The sequence below is a fragment of the Marmota marmota genome, unplaced genomic scaffold (assembly GCF_001458135.2).
Source record: "Marmota marmota marmota unplaced genomic scaffold, marMar, whole genome shotgun sequence".
Taxonomy (NCBI): Eukaryota; Metazoa; Chordata; class Mammalia; order Rodentia; family Sciuridae; genus Marmota; species Marmota marmota.
In genome coordinates, this window is record NW_026000241.1 from 7,484,758 (window position 1) to 7,497,070 (window position 12,313).

The 12,313-nt window shown below is 41.3% G+C and overlaps 1 protein-coding gene across 8 annotated transcripts in view; it reads left to right on the plus strand.

Annotated features, from left to right (window-relative positions):
- The window catches only part of Gatad2a (GATA zinc finger domain containing 2A), a 110,671-nt gene that overhangs the window by 41,402 nt on the left and 56,956 nt on the right, over positions 1 to 12,313 (plus strand). For 5 of the 8 annotated variants that reach the window (XM_015489309.2, XM_048794997.1, XM_048794995.1 and 2 more), the window contains exon 2: positions 4,187 to 4,282. The exons of the other annotated variants lie outside the window; for them this stretch is intronic. The gene's annotated coding sequence lies outside the window, so the exon portion shown is untranslated. The remainder of the gene's footprint in view (positions 1 to 4,186; positions 4,283 to 12,313) is intronic. 8 annotated transcript variants of the gene reach the window in all.

Sequence of the window (12,313 nt, forward strand, 5' to 3'; positions counted from 1 at the left end):
GTATTCCCTACTGTTTTCCAGGCCCCCCCCCCCCCCGTAGTTGGGACTACAGGTGTACACCACAGCACCCTTGGAAGAGTTGATTTTAAAATGACAGTTGCTGGGATTTTGTTTAAAACATAAAAACAAAAAGCCCAGTGGAAAGGTGCCTGGTGTGGGAGATATGGGGCATGGTCAGGAGGCCAGTAGGGCTGGAAGAAGTCAAGGATGGGGTGGGTTGATAGGTACCCAGTGGGCCTTCGGGGTCAGGAGGGGACAGAGTTTCATGGTGAATGAACTTTTATTTTGGGGGGTGGGGGTTGTACTGGGAATTGAACTGGAGGGCACTCCACCACTGAACCACATTTCCAGCCCTATTTTGTATTTTATTTTATTTTATTTTTAATATTTATTTTTTAGTTTTTAGGTGGACACAATATCTTTATTTTTTTTAATGTGGTGTTGAGGATCGAATCCAAGGCCCCGCGCATGCCAGGCGAGCGTGCTACCGCTTGAGTCACATCTTTTGTATTTTATATTTAGAGACAGGGTCTCACTGAGTTGTTTAGCACCTTACTTTTGCTGAAGCTGGCCTTGAACTTATGATCCTCTTGCCTCAGCTTCTCAAGCTGCTGGGATTACAGGTGTGCGCCATCGGGCCCAGCTGTACTGAATGAACTTTTTTTTTTTTAAAGAGAGAGAGAATTTTAATATTTATTTTTTAGTATTTGGCGGACACAGCATCTTTGTTTGTATGTGGTGCTGAGGATCGAACCCGGGCCGCACGTATGCCAGGCGAGTGCGCTACCACTTGAGCTACCATCCCCAGCCCCCCTGAATGAACTTTGAGCTAAGGACTTGAACAAGCTAGTCGAGTTTGGAAGTGCTTGTGCTCGCAGGGAGGGGATATATGATCATTGGTAGTGTGGGACGTGATTGGAATTCCAGATGTATTTGATGAGAGTACCAAAAGGATTGCCTATGGGATGAATATTGGGGGAATTTCAAGAGGGCAATTCTAGATTTCAGTCTGGTTAACTGGAAGAATGGATTTGTCACAAACTGGGGAAAGCTGTAGTGAAGTTTGAAAGACTGAGTGAGGTACCTTAAAACTTGCATATTACACTATATCCCCTGGTGTACTGTTATGTTGTGATTTTTGTGTGTTTTGTGGTTGCACAGAGCCCGGTACTTGGATCTTTGTTGAAAATGAGTTATTCCCACATGAGTGGATCTGTTGTTTGTTGATCTTGTTTCTGTGTACATACCACACTGTCTTAGTTATTGAAGCTTTATGGTAGGTCTTGAAATCAGGTAGGGTATATCAAATTTGTCCATTTTTCAATGTTCTCATTATTCTAGGTCCTTTACATTCTTATATACTTGCTTTTTGTACATGCTTGGGATTGAACCCAAGGCCTTGCACATGCTAAAGCACATGCTTTACCACTAAGCTACACCCTCAGCCTTTACATAAAATTTAGAATTTCAATGAAATTTCTATCATTTCTACAAAAAAGTCTGCTGAATTTTTTTAATTGGGATTATGTTGAATTTATAGATAAATTTGGGAGAGAAATCAATATATTCTAGCATTTCTCTCCATTTAAGTTTTCATTATAATTTCTTTATCCTTATGTATTTCACATTTATGCTAATGTAAATTAATTTTTTTAAGACCTTGAGTTCTGGTTGTTACTAGTATGTAGAAACAAAGTTGACATTGTTATACATATGAGGGCATTGTACGTCATGACATGGACTTACAATGGGACAAAATCCATCATAAGTTGGAAATATTATAAAAATAAAAAATGCAGCCAGGTGTGTTGGTGCATGCCTGTAATCCCAGTGACTCAGGAGGATGAGGCAGGAGGATCACAATTTCAAGGCAGTCTCATCAACTTAGTGAGACCCTGTCTCAAAATAAAAAGGTAGGGGATGGATGTGGCTCAGTGGTAAGTGCCCCTGGTTTCAATCCACAGTGACATAAAAATAAAATAAAAAATGCATTGAATCTATTTAACCTACTGAACAAACATCCTACCTTGATAATACGCCACACTGTAGTATCAGTTGTTTCCTCTGTTTGTTAAAGGACCCATAGGGAGTTGCAGTGTGTGCTGCTACCTACCATTTTGAGACAGGCTTGAACTGCACATCACCACCCCAGGAAAGGTCTAAATTCAAGATTAGAATTATGTTTTTCTACTGCATTGGTAGTGCTTCTATAAAGTTGGGGGGAAAAGTTGCTTCTTGTAAAGTTGGGGAAAAAAGTCAAAGCATTCTAAGATGGTGGGAATAGTATGTTTTAACCTTAGTAGTCCTGTAATAAAGCAGGTGCTTGGCAAGTATGGGTTCTGGCTTTGGAGATTTTCCACTTCTGCAGTAAAGAGGCTTCATTTTAAGTGTAGAAGAAACCTTTGGGTTTCCCAGACTGAATGGAGCCAAAAAGAATGGCAGAAAGTACCTCTCTTGTGAAGCTAGCCTCCTGGTGTCTATGGTCAACCCTGGACCTCTTTTAGGAGGGTGCCTTGTGTTCTTTTGTTCCTCTTTCCACAGAGTTCACTGGCATTTGCTCTCATCCTTATTTTGCAGGTTTTTCTGTAGGAGTGTTTCTTGCTGCCCATGAGCTGTGAATTCCTGTGAACCCAGTTTAAAAATAAAGGTTTCGTATCAGAGAAAGCTCCTGGTAGTCATATGGGTGCAAAGAATGACAACAGAGGTGATGTTGACACTATCTGTCAAGCTACAAGGAACAGGACTAACTGTTGGGAGTCTGGGATTTGGCCAGTTCACTAGGTTCAGCCTCTGGCCCACAGCCCTGGATGTCTGACTCCACAAACCAGGAGTGGATGCCCTGGGGCTATCCTGTCTCTGTGACCTTGAGAGAATTCCTGAACATTTTTCTTCTGATGCTGGGGATGGAATCCACAACCTTGCAGAAGCTAGGCAAATGCTCTGCCACTGAACCAGACATCTACCCTTTTAAATGTTCCTGAGCCTTAGTTTTCCTGTCTGTACAATAGGCAGCCCCTTCCTCCCTGGGCAGTTGCAAACCCTGTAGATATAACCCCTGAGGTTAGAGGTAAAGCTGCTTCTATCTGGGGAGGTGAAGTCTGTCCCTACCCAATCACATTGTTCTCCCATCTTTCTTGAGGACAAACCCAACACTGCCTGGAATGGTGAGTGACTTTCTTGGGCCAGTGCCTAAGAGGCTACTTTTGGATAGGATTCTTGAGTGAGCTCTTAGCTCTACTACCTGTGTGCTCTGTGATCCTGGTAAATCCATATACATCAGATCCATTATCTATAAAATGGGCATGATCCTGTAACCTACCCCTAATGTTGTCTTGGGGATTTAGATCTATATGGTGTTCAAGCATAGTATCAGGAACACACTGTTAAGCATCCATTAAATGCTGGGTTAACAGCAATTATTATTTCTGTTATTAATGTCACTACTGTTGTAACAAAAATTTGAACCATTTATCTGAGCATTCAGTATGTGAAAGGTAGATATAATTTAATTTCACATGACTCTTTACCACCTTCACATCTCCGTTTATAGTGGTGAAAACAATGCCTGGAATGATTGGTGTTTATTGGCTGTCCTCATATTGGTTCATACCTTGGAATAGATAGAAGTTTATTTCTTCAGCTTGCCCCTGTTATGGAAGGCTTTTCCAGTGGTTGGAGATACTTGGTTTGATGTGCTATTCATTTTTTTTTTTTTGGTACTGGGGATTAAACCCAGGGGTGCTTGGAACTGAGCCACATCCACAGCCTTTCATATATATATATTTTTAATTTTGAGACAGGGCATTGCTAAGTTGTTTAGAGCCTCACTAAATTGCTGAGCCTGGCCTCTAACTTGCAATCCTTCTACATCATCCTCTGGACTCTCTGGGATTATATTCATGCATCACCCTACCCAGCTTGACGTGCTATCTTTAGAGGGGTCAGATTCTCAGTAAATTTCAGAGATGGAGCTAATAAGATTTTGGATATGTAACACAGGGTANTTTTTTTTTTTTTTTTTTTTTTTATGGTGCTGGGGATGGAACCCAGGGCCTTGTGCATGATAGATAGGTAAGTGCTCTATCATTGAGCTGCACATTTTGTCCTGGAGACATTTTAAATTGCCAGTATATTCCAGAATCCTTCCTTGGGAACTCAGCATTTCTTTTTTTGTCCTTTGGTTTAGGTTGGTCAGCACATTGATGCAAGTTGTCTTTTGACATAGCTGTGGCCATGGCCAACTGGTAGGACCAGTGCTTCTCGTCCTATACCCTGAGGCCAGGTGAGTGCTTGGGGTCTGGTATGTGTGGAATGAAAAGCTCTTGACTTGTTCAATGGGCCTCAGTGAGCTCCTTGGGCACTTTTAAGTAAGCACTGCCTCAGAAACTGACAGCCACCTTCTAGAGAAGACAGGAAGGCATGTTGCTGTGGGATTGCACTCTTTGCTGTCTCCATCTTACCCTTGAGTTTGTGGGTAAAGATAACATTCCCATTGGTCACTGTTTTTGAAGCCTGGTCCTAAATAGGATGGTCCCGCTCTCTGTGAGGATCAGAGGTCCAGAGGATAATTCCAGCCAGATGGCCTTTGCCCTCTGGCCATTCCTGCAGTTTCCCAATGCTGCTCTAAACGTTTAAGAATTTTTCCTTAATCACTGTGCAGTGTGGAGCCTTGCACTGGTGCTTGGAGCTGTTCCCCTCACCCTACCCTGTGCCTTGTGGGAAAGCTGATCTGGCCTTCCCTTCAAGGACTCTTAAAGTGGAGTCCAAATCCAGCAGGTCATATCCTGACACCTGCATGGGATTTTCTCTGTTACCATCAGGACTTGGCAGTAACATTTTGGCTCAGGGTCACCTACCTGAAAAATAATATAGAACTGAGCTGGGGATGTGGCTCAAGCGGTAATGCGCTCGCCTGGCATGCGCGGGGTGCTGGGTTCGATCCTCAGCACCACATAAAAATAAAATAAAGATGTTGTATCCACCGAAAACTGAAAAATAAATATTAAAAAAATTCTCTCTCTCTCTCTCTCTCCTTTCTATCTTTAAAAAAAAAAAAAAAAAAAGAATATAGAACCGAGATGTTTTAGAATATTGTGGGCAACTTGATCACCTCCTGGGTCAGCTGCTTCCTTTTACAGATTGCAGTGCACCCAGTCCAGAGTTGGCAGGTAACTTGCCCAGGGGCTTATCCCCACTCTGGTGGTGTCTTATTGGCTGCTCAATGTTGAGAGCTGGTTTCTCTGACTTGCCTGCTGTGCTGAGTGTGGTATATGACAAGTGTTGAGGTCAGTTTTGTGAGGTTTCAGCTCTTATCTGCCTATGGCAAGAAGATATGGTCAAGCGATCTGGTATTAGGAAATCAATTCTAAGATGCTCTTCTGACAAAACCAAATTCTCCTGGTGTTGTTTTTTTTTTAAACAATGCTTGGGGTTGAACTCAGGGTCTCATGCATGCTATATCACTTAAAGTATATCATTCACTTATTTAAAGTATATAATCTCAGTGCTTTTTATATGAGTCTGTGTATACACTGAGGAGTAGTTCAACTGTCACCACACTAGTCATCTCCCCCCAAAGAAACTCCATACCTATCAGAGGTCATGCCCCATACCTCCTTCCCTAGTTCTTGGTAACCACTAATCTGCTTTCTATCTCTATAAATTTGCCTGTTCTGGACATTTCATATTAATGAAATCATGCATAATATGGCCTTTTATATCTGTTTCCACATCTGTTTACAGGTTCATCCACATTGTAGCATCTATTAACACTTCATTTTTATGTCTTGTTTCCCATTCATTCATGGATGAACATTTGGGTTGTTGCTACTGTTTGGCTGTTGTGAATAGTACTGCATTTACCAATCATGCACATTTTTGTTTGAATGCCTGTATTCCATTCTTGTTGGTCTACTCCTAAGAGTGGAATTGCTAGGTCATATGTTAGCTCCATGTTAAATTTTTTCTGCAACTGCCAGATTGTTGTCCATGGCAGATACACAGTTTCAGGTCTCCCCAACCCTGCTTAGGGATTCTTTGGAGACAAGGACAGATTTGAAGTCTATGCTGGTTACTTGGAGATAGTTGAGGATCCTGCTGTGCTGTCACTACTGTTTGGGTGTGTTAGACATTAATATTATATAGAATGAAGAGAAGGACCAGAGATTCAGAGTCTTGAAACCATGTACCTCTCAGAGTGTTTGTGTTATAAAGTTTATCTCCTTTGTTCAGGGAAAAGCACCTGCAGCTTGCTCCTTTTTATACATCCCAAGGTATTGTCTGAGGGCAGTGGGGCTCACTTAAAGTTCTCCAAGCACGGGCACCCCTGCCTGATCTTGGCCCCTTATTAACTCATAAGCACATGTTCTGAGCCTCAAGTACTGGTTGAATGCATAGTGGCAACCTCCCTCTTCATTTTAGAGCTGGGAAGACACAACACAGAACATTATAAGTAATCAGTTTGGGAGCTCAGAAAGAAACTTCTAGAGGTCATCTCAGGTTTTCCTTTAGGCCCATCCTCTTCCCTGCCAAGTGCACGGAGGAACTTAATAAGATATTAAGGACAGAGTTTGTGAATAGTCATGGCTTATGATGCTTAGTGTTAAAACAGGCAAAAGCCAGCATTGGGTAGTATTTTTTTTTTTTTTTTAAAGATTTGTAAATTTGTGCATTTTTTGTTGTGGTATTTAAGGCAGCTTAGCATACAAATTGATTTTAGGTTTTCTCCATAGAATATAAGTTTGGGCATGTCTCTCTAGCCTATATCCACTTTTAGTTGAAGCTGTGGTCTGTGGTCAGCCAGGCCCTTATTTATTCCTGCCTTGCAGGTCACAGAAGGGGAAAGGATAATTGTGGTATGTCCAGCAGCTCCCTTCCATTCCTGAAGCATACAGATAGTCCACACACAATACCCTACACATGTTCATGTTTATTTCATTGCACACAGACTGTCTTTTCAGGGTTGTGGATGTGATGTTTGCCCCTGAATTTCACTTGTTAGGAGCTTTGTTCATTTGGTTAGGGACACACTGCTCATGTGCTAAAAGGTGGACCTTGTGTTGGGTGTTAGGTTCAAGTATAGGTGTGACTTGAAAAGCAGATGCTTCAACAGAAAAAATAATGCAAATGACCCTTGACCAAAGTATGAACAGTACTCAGTCGTTCAGATAATAAGAACAATGTGTGCGGGAAAGTCACCTGGGAAAACATCCAAAGGTGACCACACTGTCCTAGTGGAGGGAGTCAGGCACTGCTGCAGTTGCTTTGGGGATTCCCAACTCCTCAGAGGGGATATGTAGTATCTAGCAAAACCACATACGGGGGGCTGGGGATATAGCTCAGTTTGTAGAGTGCTTGCTTTGCATGCACAAGGCCATGGTTTCAATCCCCAGCACCACAAAAACAAAACAAAAACAAACAACAAGAACCCAAACCACACATGTGTTTACCCCTTGCTCCAGCAATTCCACTTCTAGAAATGTTTCCCCAAGATACACTGTCTAAAATAAGAAATAATTGTGACAGGTTTATTTATTAACTACACTTGGAACTAGCAGAACAGGATGGCAGAGATGTACTTTCCTTCAGGCTGGGTAACTGATGGAGTAAATCCATCAGTGGGTGTAATTGAGACCCTGAGTGAAGGGAGGTAGAGGGACATCTTTATATGTTGTGGTGACAGGATTTCTAGGTGAAATGACAAGTGGGGAAAAAAAGCAAGGTGAAGGAAGAAGTGATGCAGCGTGCTACTACTTAACCTAATAAAAAGTTGGGGGTGTACTGTCATTTGTGTATTTGCGTATATATATATATATATATCCCCGCCAAAGGAAGTATAAACTAGAAATGATTCACATGATCACTTCCAGGAGGAGCAGTGGAGAGATCACTAGGATTCTGAGAGACTTTTATATGTCTTTGTGGCCCTATGTGTGTATATTTTGTTTAATTATAAAACTAAAGCTCATCAAGTGGTAGTGGCAGCAGTGGTGGCAGCAACAGACAATCCCTAAAAATCATGGACAAAATTAAATAATTGAATCTAGGTATATATTAACTATGACTCAAGCTATTAACTGATTTCTCAGGATTTATTTCACACAACATTAAATGTTTTAGTGAAGTATATCTTAAAGGCAAATAGGTATTATTATTTTTGTATGTAGGGATAGAACCCCACCTCACACATGCTAGGCAAGGGCGCTCTATTACTGAGTTCTACCCCCAGCCCCAAACAGAAATTTTTTAAAACTCTTTTTCAGAATTATGGTTTTAGTTTCAGGGTCACAATACAAACATTATTTCTGTTGTATGTTATAGGAGAAAACTTTTTTTTTCCCCTTTGGTGTACTGGAGGATCAAATCTAGGGCCCTGTGAACTAGAGCAAGTGTTCTATGAAGCTATAACCCCCGCTGCCACCTGTTCCCCGACTTGGTAATTCTGTTTTGAGACAGGGTCTTGCCAAACTGCCCTGACTCAACCTCCTAGTATCTGGGATTTCAGATTTGTATCCCAAAACCTAGCAGTAATGCTCACACATAAGAATAAAAAAATTCAACATAAAAGAAAACATAAATACAAAATAACAGTATTTAGGTAAAACATAGAATTAGATTGAATTCTAACCCATGCACAGTGGTGCATACCTAAAATCCTTTAACTTGAAAGCTGAGGAAGAAGGAACCTGGGAAATTTAATGAGATCCTTTCTCAGAAAAAGGGCTGGGATGTAGCTCAGTAGTAGGGTAGCCCTGGGTTCCATCCCAGGTATACATAAATCAATTAATCAGTCATGGGTGAGGGCTAGGAATGTGACTCAGTGGTGGACCAGCACTTGGTCTAGCCTTTTCAAGGCCCTGAATTTGATCCCTAGCTGAAATGGGGGGAAAAAGAAGTCCACAGGTAAGCTTGAGTTTAGTAGTCCTACTATTTGTGAGACCGAGGCAGGAGGATTATTGTATCCCATCCCAAGCAACATGGTGAGGCCCTGTTTCTAATTAATTAATTAACTAATTAATTAATTTTATAAATAAAAATTTAAAGAGCCACAGGCTTATGTTGGTGCTCAAAGGAAGAAACTCATCAGTCCTCTTTAGAAGTTGTTAGAAAACCAGCTTGTTTAGAAAATTGTTAGAAGGAAGCATTTATCCTGCCTCCTTTCTATGAACTGAACTATGGAAGACCAAGATATAGTAGATGAGGGCAAAGTTGAGCAACACTGTCCCATAAAACTTTCTGGAATATGGAGGATGTTCTGTATACATGTGGTCCATTTGTAATACCTGGATTAGTGTGATTGAGAAAATAAGGTCTTAATTTTACTTTAAATAGCCACATGTAACTAATGAACAGCATTACTATTGACATATTCTTGTTAAATTATCTGAAACAGTGGAACTATAAATTTCTAATTTTAGGAGCTGGGTTTGTGCCTCAGTGGTAGAGTGCCTGCCTAGCATGCAGGAGGCACTGGGTTCGATCCTCAGAACCATATAAATGTAAAATAAAGATATTGTGTTCACCTAAAACTTAAGAATAAATATTTTTTAAAAATTTCTAATTTTGAAGACACCTGTTAAAATGCGATGTGAAGGGAGACGACAAACTTTAGTGACCACTAAATTCCACAGAGGGCATCATGTACTTCTAGAGAGATGTGTGTTGGTTGTACCTTACCAGACTACAGGAAATCAGGAGTGTGGCAAAGTTACACCACCCACAAAACCCAACTGTGGGAAACAGGACAAATGACCTAATTTCTTGAACATGATTGCAAGCAAGTGGTGGCCGTAGGGGGTGTGATGTGTGTGTGCCTCCAGTGTGGAATACACATATGCTATAAAGATTTCAATCAAGGGGGGTTGGGGCTTTGGCTCAGTAGTAGAGCACTTGCGTAGCATGCATGAAGCACTGGGTTCAATCCTCAGCACCACATAAAAATAAATAAATAAAATAAAGGTATTGTGTCCATCTACGACTTAAAAAAAAAAAGATTTCAACCAAGTGTGACTCCAACAAAGATTAAGGGATGGCTCTTAAATTGTTGAAGGTATCATTGTGATCACATTTGCCATGTAGACACCAACACTAAACCCTTCATTTATAAATGTATATTGTGAAGGATTTGCTTCAAGAAAGCTAATGGAGGAGTAGGAGAAAAGAGCAGAATATATAGAACCCACAAGATTTGTCCCCTGATGGCCATGGGACCTGAGTGGTGGACATGGCTGGCAATTTTTCTCACTACTTCTATGGATATGTTTGAAATCTTCTGTAATAAAAGGTTTAAAAGTTGAGTTTAACCCTAGCTTCTTGACACATAGATCATCCAGAGCAGGGAAACTGGCAGTGTACAAAAGTTGGAGTGTAAACTTGTCAGAATTTTAACCTTTAATAGAGATGCTAGTGAGAGGCTGTGGCCTGATGCCTGTTGGCCCACCAGACAGCTTCTCTTTACAGCTTGCTTTCTTTATATAATAACTGCACATGAAGTTACCCTTCATGGTTTCCTGGAAAGTTTTAGCCATGAAGTGGGTGCTATTCCTGCAGGTGAGGAAACTGAGAAGTGAACTGGGCTCTATTTTTTGTTTTTTTGTTTTGATACTGAGACTAAACCCAGGGTGCTTTATCACTGAGCTACATACATCCCCAGCTCTTTTAAAAGTTATTTTGAGATAGGACCTTGCTAAGTTGCTCAGGGTGGTCTTGAACTTGGCCTCAGCTTCCCAAGTAGCTGGATTTACAACTGTGATAAATTGGGCAGTTTTTGATCTGACTAGCTGTGATGCTGATGGCAGCTTCTAGAAGGTGAGCTTCCTTCCCTGCTGGGTACCTAGAACATGTCTTATCACCTCTTGTGCTTCTTCACTTAATATTTTGACTCCATTATGTAAGTTGTTGTTGTTATTATTTTTATTAAACACCAGTGTCAAGGACTGGTGGTGTGACTAAGTGGTAGAGTAATTGTCTAGCATGTGTGAGGCCCTAGGTTCCATCCTTAGTTCTCCCTCAAACAACAGTATTTTCTCCCTATTGGTATCCTGCATCCACAGCAGTTGTATCCAATCAGGAGTGGATAAAGTAAGTGGTCAACTGGTATTATCAATTAATACCAGTTGACCACCTACTCTATACCAGTTTCCCTGCTCTGGATGATCTGTCAAGAAACTGGAGTCAAACTTGGGTTAAACTGAGGGAAGGCTTAGATCAAACCCACCTTTAAACCTTTTATTACAGAAAATTTTAAACATATGCATACTTTGTTTCATGAAACATAGAGCTTAGCAGTAGTGATTTGGGGATTCAACTGACAATGTAGGAGGGTCCTCAGCCCCAAGAATCTTAGATTTTGTGCTGTGTCAACTGTCACCCCCACTGTCCTGTTCTTCCACAGAATCCTGAGGCATGGACCACTCTCAGGTGGAAGTACTGTTTTTGGAATCCCCAGGGGTATGCCTGGGGTCCAGTCTATCCTGGTCCTTGGTAGAAAGGGAAGCCAATGTTTGGACAAGTGAATTAGCAAAACACCTTGTGAGTTGAGGCCTGTGGCATATCCTCAGCAGTATGTTAATATAAAGCCGTAGAATATTTTATTATGTTATTTTTAATCATTGTGCAACCAGTGACAAGGCCTGACTTAAAAGGTGTTCACCTGGTAGGCTGGGGATGTGGCTCAGTGATAGAGTGCATCCTAGCATGCACAAGGCACCACATAAATGTAAAATAAAGATATTGTGTCCAGGGGCTGGGGGTGTGGCTCAAGCGGTATCGCGCTTGCCTGGCATGCGTGCGGCCCGGATTCGATCCTCAGCACCACATGCAAACAAAGATGATGTGTTCGCCGAAAACTAAAAAATAAATATTAAAAAATTCTCTCTCTCTCTCTCTCTCTCTCTCTCTTTTTTTAAAGATATTGTGTCCACCTAAAACTTAAGAATAAATATTAAAAAAAAAAACCCAAAAACCAAGGTGTTCAGCTGGTAGTGGTCCATGTGACCCCAGCAGTCTGAGGCCTTTTCCTCTTCCCACGTTGGTTCTTATTAGTGAATTGTCCCATGTGGTCACACTCCTTTGTCTTTGCTGTGAGAAGGTTCTTAATCCCATCTGTCTGGTGGGCTTGCTGTGGCCTCATAGATCCCTGTGAAAATGCATAGTTCATGACATGATTGGAGGCTCTGTGACTGTTTGGGATCTTGTGCCAAACAAGTGTCTTTCCCTGAGGATCGGAGTCTGTGCTGTCATAGAATAAGACAGCTTTTCCCTGTTAGTTCTTTTCTCATCTGTTAAAAAAAAAAAAGAAAAAAACACCCAGGTA